Raw genomic sequence first — 15503 nt, forward strand, 5'->3', positions numbered from 1 at the left:
GGGTAAGACGGGAATAAAGACACAGACCTACTAGAGAATGGACTTGAGGACATGGGGAGGGGGAAGGGTAAGCTGGGACGAAGTGAGAGAGTGGCATGGACATATATACACTACCACATGTAAAATAGATAGATAGTGGGAAGCAGCCGCATAGCACAGGGAGATGAGCTCGGTGCTTTGTGACCACCTAGAGGGGTGGGAGAGGGAGGGTGGGAGGGAGGGAGATGCAAGAGGGAAGAGATATGGGAACATATGTATATGTATAACTGATTCACTTTGTTATAAAGCAGAAACTAACACACCATTGTAAAGCAATTATACTCCAATAAAGATGTTAAAAAAAAAAAAGAAAAGTGTGCTGTAAACCCTGCTTCTCCGGAGCCGTTCCTCAGAGTTATCTGAAAGGCTGTCTTCTGGGCTATAGTCCTCAGTTTGGCTCAAATAAAACTCTTTTCTATTCCTATTATAGATTGTTTATTGATTCACTTTGTCCACAGACCTGACTTCATCAAAATTCAGAACTCTTCAGTGAATGCCCACGTGAAGAGCAGAAAAAACAAGCTACAGATTGGGAGAAGATATTTGCCAACCACATATCCTGCAAAGGACCAGTATACAGAAAACTCTTAAACTCAACAGTAAAAACCCAAATAATCCAGTTAGAACATGGGCAAAACACGTGAATGGGCATTTTGCCCAAGAGGATCTACAGATGGTAAAGAGTGCATGGAAGGGTGGTCCCCATCCTCGGCATTGGGGGATGCAAGACCGCAGTGAGGTACCACGGCACAGCATCAGTGGCTGGAGCAAACAGTGACCGCAGCAATGCTGGTGGGTGTGGAGGTCCCTCCTAGGGATGGAAAATGGTGCAGCTTCTCCGGAAGAGTTTGGGTTATTATTTTTTTTTAAACAAAACTAAAAGTCTGCATTTATCCCAGAGAAAAAGACTCGTGTTCACACAAGAGCATGTGCACAACTGTTTAGAGATGTTTTCTTCACGATCACCGAAACGCAGAAAGAACCCAAGTGTCTTTGAACAGGTGGATTGCAGAACGAACAGGTGGGTTGCAGAACGAACAGGTGGATTGCAGAACGAACAGGTGGGTTGCAGAACGAACAGGTGGATTGCAGAACGAACAGGTGGGTTGCAGAACGAACAGGTGGACTGCAGAACGAACAGGTGGGTTGCAGAACGAACAGGTGGATTGCAGAACGAACAGGTGGATTGCAGAACGAACAGGTGGGTTGCAGAACGAACAGGTGGGTTGCAGAACGAACAGGTGGATTGCAGAACGAACAGGTGGATTGCAGAACGAACAGGTGGGTTGCAGAACGAACAGGTGGGTTGCAGAACGAACAGGTGGATTGCAGAACGAACAGGTGGATTGCAGAACGAACCGCGGTGCAGCCACACCTTGGAGCCTCGTCAGGGGTGACGGGAACAAACACGGCACACGAAACACCTTGCGTGGATCTGCAGAGAATTGCGCTGAGTGGGAAAGGCCCGTCTCAAAGCTCACATATGTCTGATTCCATTTCTCCGGCATTCTACCGAAATGAGCAAATTATGGGGTCAGAGGACAGGTTCGTGGTTGCCAGGAGTTTGGAGTGGGGGAGGGAGGGGGTGTTGCAGGGACCCTGGGGCAGCAGGAGGGATCCTTGTGGAGGGACAGAGGGCTGCACAGGACCAAAGCCACACACACACACACACACACACACACACACACACACACACACACACGAGTGCATGTGGAACGAGTGACGAAGGCCTTTACTGGAAATGGATCGATGTCTATTCCTTGCCTTGATCCAGAAGCCTCATGTTTGCATTCAGGGTAATACACACAATATCCATATACAGGCAGCCCTTCCTGACTGCACTGCCGTGGCCGGTGACCCCCAAAGGGAGCCCCCAACCTGGGCGTGGCGCGCCAGCGGCAGCACGAGGTCCATCCTGCCCAAGCCCGCTTTATGTTCGTCTGGCTTTATCCTGGGGGACCCCAAAGCCTTAGTTTATGGCTTCAGCTAGAAAGATAGGAGTCAACTCTTCCCTAAACAGAAATACCATTCACAGGGAAGTGTTTGCCATCGATGAATGAGAGAAAACTGTTATGTAGCTCACGTAAAAATAGACACGTTTCAATGTGTTTAAGGAGAATCTCTATTTAAGCGCCTTATGGAGTGGCTGGGCTCCTGTCCACTGGGCTCTCAGGCTCATTCAGAAGAACACGCTTCAGCTCTTTCATTCCGGTCAGAGGACGGCGGTTGGTGGCATGAATCAGCGAGCAGGCTGCCGGGTAACTCTCTCCTGGTGGAAGGAGATCAATTTTCACAATCCAGTGGCTCCGTCACAGCCTCGCTGTCTGTGCTGATAATTGCTTTTTGCTCTCTGGGGCGTCTGCCTACCCATCTTGAACCTGCCGTGCACCACCCATCCACCCGGGGGTGCAGGGCAGGGAGGCGGAGGGTGCGCGGGATGACAGGTGGGTGGGGAGCCGGTGGGATGGGTCTGTGGGCTCCAGCCTCCCATCCACCTCTCTTGGGTGACTTTTGAGCTCCCTGCCCCCTCCCCGCACTGTCTGGTGACCGCTCCCCATCTGGCTTACTGTTGCACGTCCAGGCGCTGTCTGACCCTTGCAGCTGGGACCACTGGGTCCTTGTACCACTCCGCGAGGCGGTCACTAGTAAGCGTGTTACCCAGGGTTGCCCTGAGCCGGGATTTGAGCCCTGGCAGTCTGATGCAGAGGCTGGCCCTGCCCCTGGTGGGCGAGTGCCCCTCACCCAGGGAAGGCAGTGGGTCTGTCAGGAGGCACCTGCAACCTGGACTCAGGAGCCCTGGGTTCCAGGCTGGAGGTGACTGTCGGCCACAGGACAGAGAAGCCAAACTCCCCGCCCCACCTCCTCTCCTCCACGGAGAGGCTCCCTCTGTGGTGTTTCATTTTAATGGACCGTGGCAGGTGCTGGGGATCAGATGGGACTGGCCGCCCGAAGCTTTGTGTTGGAGGCGGGAGCTGAAACGCTGCTTCAGGCAGCAAGCCCGACAGACAAAGGCCCCGCTCTCCCCAGGCTCACCAACAAGGGCCGGCAAATGTGTGAGACCAGATGTGCCGGGTGAGAAAGAAGGCAAAGCACAGGGCAGGTGGTGTGCAGAGGCTGGGGTGACCGTTTAAGACAGGATGGGGGGGGCCTCCCTGACCACGTAACAGGTGGACACACACCCGGGGGAAGTGAGGAGGCAGCCACCTGGGGGAAGAGCCTTCCAGGCTGAGGGAACAGCACGTGCAAAGGCCCTGGGGCAGTGGTGTGCTTGGGTGCTCAGGGGGCAGGCCAGCGAGGCTGGAGAGGACAGGTGGCCCTAGAAGTCTCTGATAGTGATTGCCTCACTGCCTCCAAGAGGCTTATACCAGTGCCTGCCCCCAACAACAAAAAGCAGGTCAGTGGTTGCCTGGGGCAGGAGTTGGGAGGGACGTAGGTTACAAAGGGACACAAGGAAACTTTAGGGGTGAATCTTGATTGTGGTGGTGATTTTATGGGCGTAGATGCTCATCAGACACCCTGATTAATACAGTTTAAGGGGTGCAGTTTATTGCACACAAATTATACTTCAACAACAACAAAAAAATGAAAAAATAAATAAAGAAAAGAAAACTGTTCTGAAAAGTCCCTGAGCAGCAGCCGTGGAGGCCAGACCTGGGCCCGGTTCCTGCCTCAGCCTCTCATGCTGATGTCTGCCCTGCAGGGACATGTCTATGGAGCAGGGGACCCAGACCGTCCCAGGGCACTGTATGTCCAGCACAGGAGGCAGACCTCCCCTCACCTGCATTTACAGGTGGATGTAGGGAAGGGCACGTGTGTGTGTGTGGTGGGAAGCCCAGGCAAGTGGCCGCCTCTGGAGGGCTCGTGGTCTGGGGCTGCCGGCCCTGGAGGGAGGGTTTGCAGAACCTGGGGTCTACACCCGCTGGAGATCAAGTTGCTGTGGCCAGAGAGATCCCCTCTTCCCTTGCTGCTCACCCCAAAAGGCATGGAAATGTAGAAAAAAGCACCAATTCTGGGGGTCCCTGGGACTGCCCCCCCTCAAGAGTTAGTTCCCCACTTCCAGATGGAAGCCGAGGTGCTTACCCCGACACCTGCTGGTGACAGCGGGCCGGACCCGAGTGGCCCCGCTCCTGCCCAGAGACCGTGAGTCAGCCCCGAGAGGCTTCCTCGGCCACTCGAGCCCAGGGCACCAGCAATGGCCCTCCAGCCACCTGCTGCCCCCCAGGGACCGAAGGCCACCAGGGACCAGCCTTGGCCACCAGACTTGTGTCACTTGTTCTCGGGTCTCGGCCCCGCAGCTTTGGGCACGTCCGGTCCCCTCCCCTAGCCTTCCAGTGACCCCGCCCCGTCCACACTGCACTGCCCTGCTCTGAGGACACCAGCCCTTGCCCTGCAGCCCAGGGGCCTCCTCCGACACCACCCTCTCCTAACCTGGCTTCCTCTTCCCATGTCCCCCATCGTGGCAGCCCCTGGCCTCAGTGCCCCTTCACCCCCAAGTCCAGCACCCACAGGACAACCCCTGGGCCCCCAACCTACATGTTCTCGGCCCCTGGAGGCCTCAGACCTCTGCACAGCTCGCCTCTCTCGCGACCTGTCTGCCTGCTCCCGTGCCCACCCGTCTCTCCCTCTTTTCCCCCGTCCTCTGTCCCCTGGCCTGCCGTCCAATCCCCCTGGGCTCCCGGCACCACCAAGTTGGATGCGGGACGCTGCCTCCTGCCCCAGCCTTGGCAGGCGCTGCCCCTTCCTCCTGCCCTGCCCCGACCTGTCTGGACTTGGCTTGTCCTCAGGCCCGCAGACCCAGCCGGGGCAGCGAATGGACATCGGGGACCTTAGCACCTGCACGAGCCGTGTGCGGGTTTTCTAAGGGGCGGATGGGCACAGGCTGTCTGCAGGAGATACCCAGGGATTTGGCAAAGGGGGAAGCGGGGGGAGGGGCAGCTGGCGAGCCTCAGCGCGGGAGCAGCAGACAGGGTTCAGAAGTATCTGCAAGGCGCTGGGCAGCACAGCAGGGCCTCGGGCCGTGACCCGTCCCCGAGCGAGCCGGGGTCCGGGGGCGCCACCCGCTTCCCCCTACTGGGTGGGGACCAGCGTCTTGAGCACCAGCTGCGGGCAGACCCTGGAGGCATTCCTGCACGTGACCTCTCAGCCCTCTCACTGACCTCACCCCATCGGGGACAGTGTCCACCCCACAGAGAAGGAGATGAGGCTTTGAGAAGATGCCGTGGCTGGGCCCAGCACCCTGAGGCTGGTCACTCCCACCGATCCTCCCACCCATCCCGGGGGGTTTCCAGGACGATGGACGAGGCAGGGACACAGCCGAGTCACCTGTCAGTTATCGTCATCCTAACACGGACCGGGGCCATCAGAGCTCGGGAGAGGCAGGAGGACGTGGGTTCCAATCCCGAGGCCACGTGGGGAAGGGCAATGGAGCAGGTGAGCGCTTACAAGGGGCTTGGAAGAGCGAGGGCCGGGGGAGTGGCACCAGGGGGAGTGCCAGGGGGCAGCGGGGAAGCATCACCCCCACCCCCCATCTTGCCCCTCTGGGTTTAGCAGCTGTGGGAGGAGACTGGTGATTAGTGATTTTTCTCTAAGCAAAGAGTTCTTACTTTATTCAGGTTACTCACTTTCTGCCTTTTCACTACACCTATGTAGCATCTGATCTCTTTTGCTATTTGCTTTAAAAAACCTTTTATTTGGAAAGAATTTTAGATTCACGGACCAGTTGCAAGTTCCTATATATCCTCCCCCCAGCTTCCCCTAATGTTAGACTATGATGTTTTTTTAGTTACAAAAGTAATCCATGCTGCCTAGAGAAAGCAGGAAAAATATAGAAACCCAAACAGATTTTTTCAAAAAGTTAGTTAATATCAGCACTAAGAGATAAATCCTGTTACTGTTTAGAATCTTCCTTTTCAATCTTTCTTCATTTCTTTTTAAAAAAAATTTTTTTCCTTTGAAATAATGATAGATTTGCAGGAAGTTGCAAGGGGAGGAGAGAGAGCTGTCACAGACCCTGTCCCAGTTTCCCCCGAAATGGTTACATCTGACGTTAGTGAAATATCAAGACCAGGAAAGTGACGGTGCAAGTGTGCCCGGCTCTATGGCATTTCGTCACGTGTGGACCAGTAAGCACCACCACCATCCGGATACACAGGGGCTCCATCACCTCAAAGTCTTTCCCGTGCTCCCCCTTCACAGTCATGCTCTCTGGGGCGCTCGCTACTCCCAGTCACCCCTCATCTGTCTCCTTCCCCATATTCTGTCATTTCAAGAACGTCCTATAAGCGGAGTCAGGCTTGGTCCTTTCAGGGAACTGTATCTATCGTTTCTCTTTTTGCTGTGTAGTTTCCAGGTGTCGCAGTTTATTCATCCACTCACCTGCTGAAGGACCTCTGGGTCGTTCCCTGGTTGGGGGGATGACAAACAAAGCTGTCATGAACATTTGCGTATGCGTTTGGCTGTGGACGCAAGTTTTCATTTCCCTGGGATAAATGCCACACGTGTTTTAAAGAACTGCCGAAACCTTCTCCTTCGCGGCTGCATCGTTCTGCATCCCGACCGCAGCATGTGAGAGTCTTTAATGCTTAGGCATGACTGTTGTCCTCCTTGGGGTCGAATTGTACATACAGTTTGACAATGGCCTTATATCCCCTGATGTGATCTTGTCTGCATTTTCTCACACGTTATAGTTTTCTACAACTCCTTTAAGTTGCCGAAGAGTATTCCAGCAGGTGGATCAACAGTTTACCTACGTGACCAGGCATACTTAGCTGGTCGTTACTTGAGTATGGGTTCGTTTGATAGCTCCCGCTGCATGTCAGCTGCATGGGACACATGTCATGTGTCATGACGTGTGACAAGCCCGGTGCTAGGGGCCGTGACAAAAAACAAATCCACAGTAGAACACGTTTATCACAAACTGACGGGTGCTGTGAGCAAGCTGTGAGGGGCTCTGAGACTGCACACTGGGTCCTGCCAGGTATGAGATTCAGGGAAGGTGCCTGCCTGAGTGATGTCTGGGCTGAGGTCTAGAGAAAACGTACACGTTCAATAAGCCAGGGCGGTCGGAGGGCTGGCTGTGGCAGTCCCATCTCGGTCAAGCTGATTTCTGATCATGAGCTTATTCAAGGCACACTGAGCCGCCTTCCCCCGGGCAGGGACACATCTGTTCACCACTGCACAGAGAATAGAGAAGACCACATAGAATATCTGTGTACACGAGAGGTCTTTGCACACAGCTCTGATATCTTGCTTAGATTCAGTCCTTGTGAGTGAAGTGTCTGGTGGCTAGATGCCACTTGCATTTGCAAGGTCTAGGTCGCTAGGTCCACCCTAGTGACTGTTCACTTACATCCCAGACTCCAGACTTGCGAGGACCCTCTCTGGACCACAGTAGTACCACGGGCGTCTCAGCAGATGCCGGGAGCCACCCACCCCCTGGCCTCCTGAGCCGGACCCCAAATCCTGAGGCCAGTGTGCAGATGAGGGTAGGCTCAGCTCTCAGGAGCAGCACCGGGTCCAATCCTGCCACCAAAGGAAGCAGCCCTTGCCTTAGGCCAGTGCCCGGGGTGTGTGTGCAGGCCGGGGCGGGGAGGGAGGGGCCAGGATGAGAGGGTTTTCCGTCAGGGGGTGGGCGGAAAGGGCTGGGGACTAGACTCCCGGGCCTAGAGGAAGAGGCAGAAGTAACTGGGACTCACCTGTGAATTCTCTGCTCCGCCCCCAGCAGGCACTTCCCACTGAGCCCTCAGCTTTGCCAGGGGAGGTGGGGAAGGAGCTCTCGCCGGAACTGGTGATGGAGAAGGATGAGACCGCAGACCCCAGACCACCAGCTGTTGGGACACTGCACAGAAGAGTCGTGTTCTCCCGAGGACCCCGGGGAGGCGTCACCTCACCTAGCAGAGGCCCAGGTACCTGGACGCTGAGAGGCAGGTATGTGGTCAGGACTGTCCGCAAGGCTCTCTCAACACTCTTACCTTGGGCTTTGCAAGTGGGCGCTGGACAGTGAGAAAGGCCGTTCTGCACGGACACAGCTGGACGAGAGTGGGGTAGCTGGTCATCAAGATGCCCCTACAATCCCTCCCTTCCCGGTACACGCGCGGCCCCCATATCAAGAGACGGAGCTAATTTCCCGGTCCTTGAATTCCCCCAGCCCCTGGGACGGGCTCTGACCTAAAGGATGCAGCAGAAACGAAGTTCTGAGACTGCCAAGCCCAGGCCTTTCTACTTCCTGCTTCTTCGAGCCCGGCTGCCATACTGGGAGGCCGTCCAAGCAGCCACGAGGAGAGGCCACACAGAGGAGAACCAGGGCCCCCAGCCAACAGCCCCGCTGACCTCGTGGCCACCAGCCAGCCCCGACCTGCAGCCATGTGAGTGAGGCCATTTTGGACCTTCCAAACACCCCTGAACCCCAGGGGCTCCAGAGAGAGCAGACCCCAAATGGACACACAGAACTGTGAAGGACAAGAAATGGTCGGTTTTTATTCTAAGTCACTGAGCAAATAGCTAAATGAAACAGAAACCGATACGGCAAGGCTCTTACAAAATGTAACATGATGTAGGATTTCCGGTTTTGTTCATTAGGCCTGTGTATACTGGGCATTAGCCCAGGTTCCAGAAATAATTCAAGCAGAGTCAAGATTTGGGCACTGACAGGCTAACCCCCCTTGCTTTTAAACCAGTGGTTCTTCCGTTGAGTCTGAGCCATGTTCATAGAAATCACATCTGGAAAGGACCCAGTGGTCCTGGGCCCCCTCCCTGGAGGGCGGCGGCCAGTTTCTCAGACCTGTGTTCAGCTCAGAGCACGTTGCTTCCCGGGCTCCGCTGGGAAGACCCTCAATCCTCAGGCAGGTCGAGGGCGGGCACCTGGTGTTGACCTGAGTCTCGGAGGTTCGGGACGTGCTCTCTTTCCTGGGGAACACCCACTTAACCCCCTACGCCCCGGCAGTGGGCGGGAGCTGGGCCTTCCTTGCTGGCCTTGGTCTGGGGGAGGGTGGTCTCCTCTCTGGTGGGTCCTGTTCCCTTTGCAGTTTCCAGGAGTCGTACGAGCCTCACAGTGGGACGGACGCCAGGCTGGAGCCCTGGCATTCACACAAAAAGACTTTCATCTCTCGATTCTGGGCATCAGACTGTCTGAGGGGCTCCATTTCCTGCGGAAGGTGCTTGCTGACTGTGGACCTGCCTGTCTGCTAAAGACCCTCTCAAAGCCGGGGTCCCTTCCCCGGCACCCGCCCACCCCTCAGCCGTGTGACCAGGCGAACATCCCTTTGATCCGTGAAGGCGAGAAAGGAAGCAGGGCAGGCCTTGCAGGGGGGCGGATCCCACACGCGGGTGCAAACGGGAGAACCATCTGGCATCCGTCTGCTTGCCTCCCCCGTGATGGGTTCTTCCGGCTTAACCCTCTTCCCACCCGTCCTCTCGGAGCTAGACGCCAGCTCCCCTTCCGCCCGGTGTTCCTGGGCGCTCGGGCCTCTCCCGAGGGGGCTGGGCGGCCTGCCTTCTGTCCACCTGCGCTTCTGCCCCGAGGCCGCAATGGGAATGGGTGGTGACGGCGGCCCCTCTCCAGGGAGCGGCCGAGGTGTGGATCGCACTTCTGTGTGCGCCACCCCTGGACTCCCAGCCACGGCCACGGCCCCGGCCACCTGAAGCCAGTGCTGCGGCCGTTCCCACTTCATGGGAACGTTATAGACGCACACGGGCCACGGCCATGGCCACGTGACAGGAAGGTGGCCGAGGAGCTGCCCGAGGTCGGCCCCTGGCCCCGGGGCTGCGCTGCTCCCAGCTCCCAGCCTGGAAAGTTCCAGGCTGGCTGGGGCCGGGGTGAAGCTGCAGGAGGGGTGCAGCGGACGGTTTGCTGATGCGATGACGCTTGTCCCGCAGACGCCAAGGCCGACCTTCCCCGCCTCCTGCTTCCTGGTGGCTGTGGTCCCGAGGCCTAGCGGTCCCCTGGGGGCAGGGGGGTGGGCCCGGGCCTGGCTAGGTGTGAGCCTGGCGAGCCGCCGGCCTCCTCGCCCTGCGGTGGGGCCTCAGGACACCCCCTCGGGGCCGTGTGGGTGTCCAGGGGGTGCAGAGCCCCCAGCAGCATCCGTCCAGCCAGCGTTCGCCTGGGCTGCCGAGACCGCCTGGTCTCTGCCGGGGGCGGCGGCACAAATTCACCTGCGACAAAGACCGGGCAGCTTCGCCCTGTTCACTGCATCAGCTCCGATCCTCCCCGGGAGGGCGCCATTCTTGGAAGTGGACAGAAGGAGGGGGAGGTTGAGGCCCGGGAGGCGTGTGAATGTGGCCGTGGAGTCCCATGGGGCCCTCGATCGGACTTGCTTTATGAGGCCCAGAGGCCCGAGGGTCGGAGGTAAGGTTGGGGACCCTGCTATCCTCAGCATCTCTTGGAGCTGCGGGTCTTGGGGTCCCAGGCCTGTGAGGAGGGGTGGGAACAGAGGCACAGGTGCCGCAGCCACATACCTGTGCCCCTCCTGCCTGCCTGCACCTCAGGTCACACGTCAAAGGGTCTCCCCACCTGTGACCCCACCTGGACACAGCCAGGCCGGGCAGGCAGTGGCCCCTCAGGAAGCCAGGAATCGTGACCGCCCAGATGGTCTGTCTAAAATCCGGATGCGAGGTGCTGGTGAACGAAGCTGTGCAGGGAGCACTTTCTGGAGGAAACCACGTTCCAAGCTGCACGAGAGTTTCGGGCGGACCTCGCCCCTTGTCAGGGGCAGCTGAAGTGCAGCCAGGTGCAGGGGGCAGCTCTGGGCACTGGGTTGCCTTGGCCCCTGTCGCCTGCAGCCTCCAGCCTGGGCAGAATCTTTCAGCCGCAGCCAGACCACCCCAGGGGATTCCAGCAAGGCCTCACGTCCCAGCGACAGTGACCCGTATGGCCAGAGGGAAAGTGAGCTGAGCAGAGGCCTTCACTCCTGTGTTCCTGCTTCCAGGGAAGCCCTGATTACAAAGAGAGCTGGAGGGCAGCTGCTCTGGGAATTAAACCAAGGTGTTAGTTGTCCAGGACCCTGGCTCATTGAGAGTGAAGTGACCAAGCTTGGAGTGTTTCCCCCTGCTGTGAGGGCAGGTGCAGAGGCAGCTCTCTTGTTCAGCTGAGGAATAGGATGGTGACAACTGCTGTGTGGGTGCCGTGAGGACCAGTGTGACATGGGATGTGCTCTGGGCTGGCTCTTCAGGGCAGTCTGGTCCACGTTCTCCCTTACCTGCTGCTGAGGACCAGCTGGGCGTGTCTCACAGGTGCCCTTCCCTGTAGTGGGTGGGCTGGGTCCTGACATAGCTGGGTCCTCTGACACACACAGCACTTGTGATTTAGAGAAGAGATTCTGGTAATGCATATGCTGGCTGATCAAGCCAAAAACAATGTAAAATGTTTATAGCAACTCTTCTTCCTCAGTTCTCTCCCCAGCCCTCTCTCTTAAAATTTTTTTTATTAGACTATTTTTTAGAGCAGTTTTAGGTTCATAACAAAATGGAGCAGAAATATAGAGATTTCCCATACACCCCCTGTCCCTACACACGCAAATCTCCCCCACTATCAACATCCCCGCCAGAGCGGTGCGTTTGTCACAAATGATACACCTGCACCGATACATCATTGTCACCCAAAGTCCATAGTTTATATTAGGGTCACTCTTGGTGTTGCACACTTTGGGGTTTGGGCAAATGTGTGATGATGTGTATCTTACAGAGTGGTTTCACGGCCCCAAAAACCCTCTGTGCTCCGCCTGCTCAGCCTTCCCCCTCTCTTTGTAACAAAGACTTTAGTAGCTTCCAGACCTCACGTGCACAGCCTGGATTTATCATCATCTGTGGTTCACGGCACACTCTCTGCATCGGTCCCCGCTGGATGCTCTTTTCCTTTAAGATTATGGTAAAAATATAATGAACACTCCGCACCACCGGCCAATCCGAGAGCTGGAACAGTCAGTACCTCAACCACTTCCTCCTCCATCCGAGGTAAACATGATTCTGCACTTGGTGTTTGTTTTGTTTTTATTTCTGGGACTTGATTTTTCCTCTTCAACATTACATTCCTGAGCTTTGTTTATATTCTGTGAGCAGCTGTAGATAGCGACTGTCACCATGGTAGAATTTTTCATTGTGTGATTACATCATACATCATCCGTTCTCTTCTCTTGTTGTCGGGCCTTCGGGCTGCTGGGGCGTTCGCTCTGACGAACAGGCCTCCTGTCCACACCCGCGGGGGACCCGGCTGGGAGGAGAGCTGAGAACGGAATCTGGATCATGGGAATGCAACATTTTAACTTGGCAAGGTAATGCCTAACTGTTCTGCAAAGCGGTTCATCCATTTATGCTCCACCAGCAAAGTGTAAGTGTTCTGGTGATGAACGTCCTCTCTGACATTTGCAATTATCAACACATTTTTTTGGGTCAATCAGATGTGTGCAAAATTCCATCTCATTATGAAACATGTCCCCTGATGACAGTAAGCACAGTGGACCTCTCTCTCCACGTCTGTTGGCCCCTCTGCTGTCCTGGAAGCGCCTTCTCCTGTCTTTTGCCAATTTTGCTGTTGGGTTGTTTGCTTTTGCTTCCTGACCCCTAGGAATTCTTTGTAAATTCGGACACTTGTCTTTGGTTGGTTTTGGGTGCAGCGAGAATTATCTCCCAGTTTGCAGCTTGTCCCTTCACAAGGTAAAATATACCTTTCCTTCAGGTATATTTTATTGCGTAAAGTCCTTAATTTTAATGTAGTCAAACGTATCAATCTTTTCTTTTATATGGTTAAGGTTTGTGAGTGTGTTGTTTAGGAAATTTTTCCCTATCCTGAGGTCACGTAGATATTCACATGTATTTTCTTCTAAAGTTTTAAACTTTTGCTTTTGACATTTTGTTTCTTAATCCATTTGGAGGTGCTTTTTGAGTGTAAAGAAAGGATCTAATTTTTTTGTCCTGGGGTTTTCCTGCTCCTTTATTGTGTGTCTTTCTCCAAGGACCCATCACGCCACTTCCCTTATTTATCCAAGCCCACCTATGGGTGGGTGTCCTTCTGGGTTCTCTATCCTGTTCAGTTGTCCAGTTTGTCACTTCCTGGGCTGACACCACACCTCATCCCCACCCCTTTATTTCTGGCTGCACCACGCAGCATGCGAGATCTTAGTTCCCTGACCAGGGATCAAACCCGTGCCCCTGGCAGTGGAAGCACGGAGTCCTAACCACTGGACCGCAGGGAAGTCCCCACACTTCACCCTTGATTGTAGCTTTACAAATCGCCACTCAACTGGTGGGCCAGCCCCACTGCCTTCTCTTTCTTCTTCAGGAGGGTTTGGATGGTTCTTTTAAAAATTGAGCTGTAGCTTACACAGAGCAAAGTGCACAGACCCCCAGGTGTACATTTCACTTACCCTCTGTGTGTGCACTCGGTCCCGTCACCAGCGCTGCCTCACCAGCCTCCGGAAGCAGCGGACGAAGCCCCTTCGTGGTGTGAGGGTTCTGCGGGTCAGGAGCCGGCTGGGCGTGCGGGGACAGCCCGCCCCTGCTCCAGGGAGTCTGTGAGGAGCGGGGGCTGCGATGCACCAAAGGCTTGGATGCGCTCCACTGGAGCAGCCGTCCTCACGTCTTTTGGCTGATGCTGGCTGGGCCTCAGCTGGGCTGTGGCCGGAGCCCCTCCGCGTGGCCTCTGCATGTGGTCTCTCCTCGGGGTGGTTTGGGCTTCATCACAGCATGGCGGCTGGGTTCCCCGAGGGAGTGTCCAGGCGGAAGTGCACACAGAGTCTTTCCGTGGTCCTCTCTCTATTGATCGAGGGATCACAAAGGTCTGCTCACGTTCAAAGAGAGGGATTATCCACCTCGCACCTCAACAGGAGCCTCAAGTCCATGTTGTGAAAACCTTGTGGGAAGGGGGTAATTGATGCAGCCATCTTTGTACAATACAACCTGCCACATCTGTGGAACCACCCCCCAGATCGAGGTGGTTCCAGTGACCTGGTGGCCCCTTGGGCCCCTTCCAGTCCTTGCCAAGCCCTGAAGGTAATCACTGCCCTGATCTCTATGACACAGACTAGTTCTGCCTCATCACGAATATTACCCGAATACCTAAATGGAAGCCTGCGGCGTGTGCTTTGGGGTCTGGCCTCTTGTGTTCCATACCGTATCCTGAGAGACTGACCTGTATTGAACGGTCAGCAGCTTACTGTTTTGCACAGCTATGCAGTACTCTGTTGTATGACATGCAGTTTGTCCATCCCACTCCGGACAGACAATGGTATGTTTCCGTTTAGATTGTGATGAACATTCTCGTACAACTTTTTGGTGTGCGTAGCCTCTCGTCTCTGTTGGGTATATACCAGGAGGGGCACCCTGGGTCATAGGATGTTTGCATGTTTAGCTTCAATAGACACCAGCAAACAGCTTTCCAGAGTGATTGTAGATTTTACTCATCAGTAAAATCTGTCACTTCTGACACCAGTTCAGGGTCCCCAGGACCACCTGCACTTCTGACTGGCTGGCTGCAGATTCAGGGTCCCCACAGGCTCTCTCAGGCTCCATAATTACCTAGAACAGCTCCCAGAACTAAGGAAAGTGTTATACTTAAGGTTACAGCAAGAAGATATCGTAGTAAAAGGCTACACGTCAGAGTCAACCAAAAGGAGCCTCGCATCAGGCCAGGTCTGGGAGGGTCCCGCAAGCAAAGAGCCTCCGTCCTCAGGGATGGCCATCCCTTCTGGCACATCCATGTGTGACCTTACTCTGGGGTGGCCAATCGCGGAGCTCACTGAGCTTCAGGGCCCCGTTTGCGTCGGGGTTATATTGGTCCAATCATCGTCCACGTGGTTGAGCCAGTCTCCAGCCCCCTCTCCTCCCCAGGGGTCCGGCTGATGGCACCCGGCTCAAAGCCCCAACTCTAATCCCAAATTCTAATCCCACGGTTGGTGTTTCTGGTGTGACCAGCCCCATCCAGATCACCGCATTAGCACAAACTATCAGATACGGCCAGTACCCAGCTCTGCAGGACGCCTGGACCCAGCTATTGGCACCTCCTCAGCCTCCCTGCCCCCCCTCCCCAGAGCCTTGGGCGTCCTCCCCCAAACCCCATCCCAAGAGCAGAAAACACCTTCAGCCATGGGTGGGGGGCCTGCTGGTAGGGACGCCCACCCTGGTCCTGGCAGCGTCCTTTCCGGGGTCATCTGCATCGATGAGCCGAGCTGACTGCCTGAGTCGTCCAGTGGATCCTTCAGCATTTGGGGGTGGGGGTGGGGATTAAAAGGGGGTGATGGCTGGAACCAGCCCCATTCACCCTAAAACGCTCCTCCCCCTTGCCCTGCTCTTGGCTCGTCCACTCCCCGTCCCTGCCAAGCACACCGCGAAGAGGCCCTGCTGACGGGCGTCCCCCGACCCAGCCGTCGGTGGCCACAGCTACCCTGCTGCTCCCGCCGTGGGATCTGCAAGGCAGCCGCCGTGGCTTCACTCCAACCTGCCCCCGCTGCCTTCCCCGGGGGTGGGCTTCACACCCC

The 15503-nt window shown here is 55.8% G+C and overlaps 1 long non-coding RNA gene across 4 annotated transcripts; it reads left to right on the plus strand.

Annotated features, from left to right (window-relative positions):
• Positions 1-1285: 1285 nt before the first annotated feature.
• LOC309659619 lies at positions 1286-7552 on the plus strand. Of its 4 annotated transcripts, none has more exons than XR_014262893.1 (4): positions 1286-5469; positions 6005-6161; positions 6382-6603; positions 7395-7552. It is a non-coding gene; the product is annotated as an uncharacterized lncRNA (long non-coding RNA). The 4 variants fall into 4 exon arrangements; XR_014262894.1 differs by having other exon boundaries at positions 1286-4179; positions 5215-5469; positions 6005-6603; XR_014262895.1 differs by having other exon boundaries at positions 1286-3829; positions 4100-5469; positions 6005-6603.
• Positions 7553-15503: the final 7951 nt, after the last annotated feature.

This window comes from Balaenoptera physalus (genome assembly GCF_965194825.1).
Source record: "Balaenoptera physalus genome assembly, chromosome: 4".
Classification (NCBI taxonomy): domain Eukaryota; kingdom Metazoa; phylum Chordata; class Mammalia; order Artiodactyla; family Balaenopteridae; genus Balaenoptera; species Balaenoptera physalus.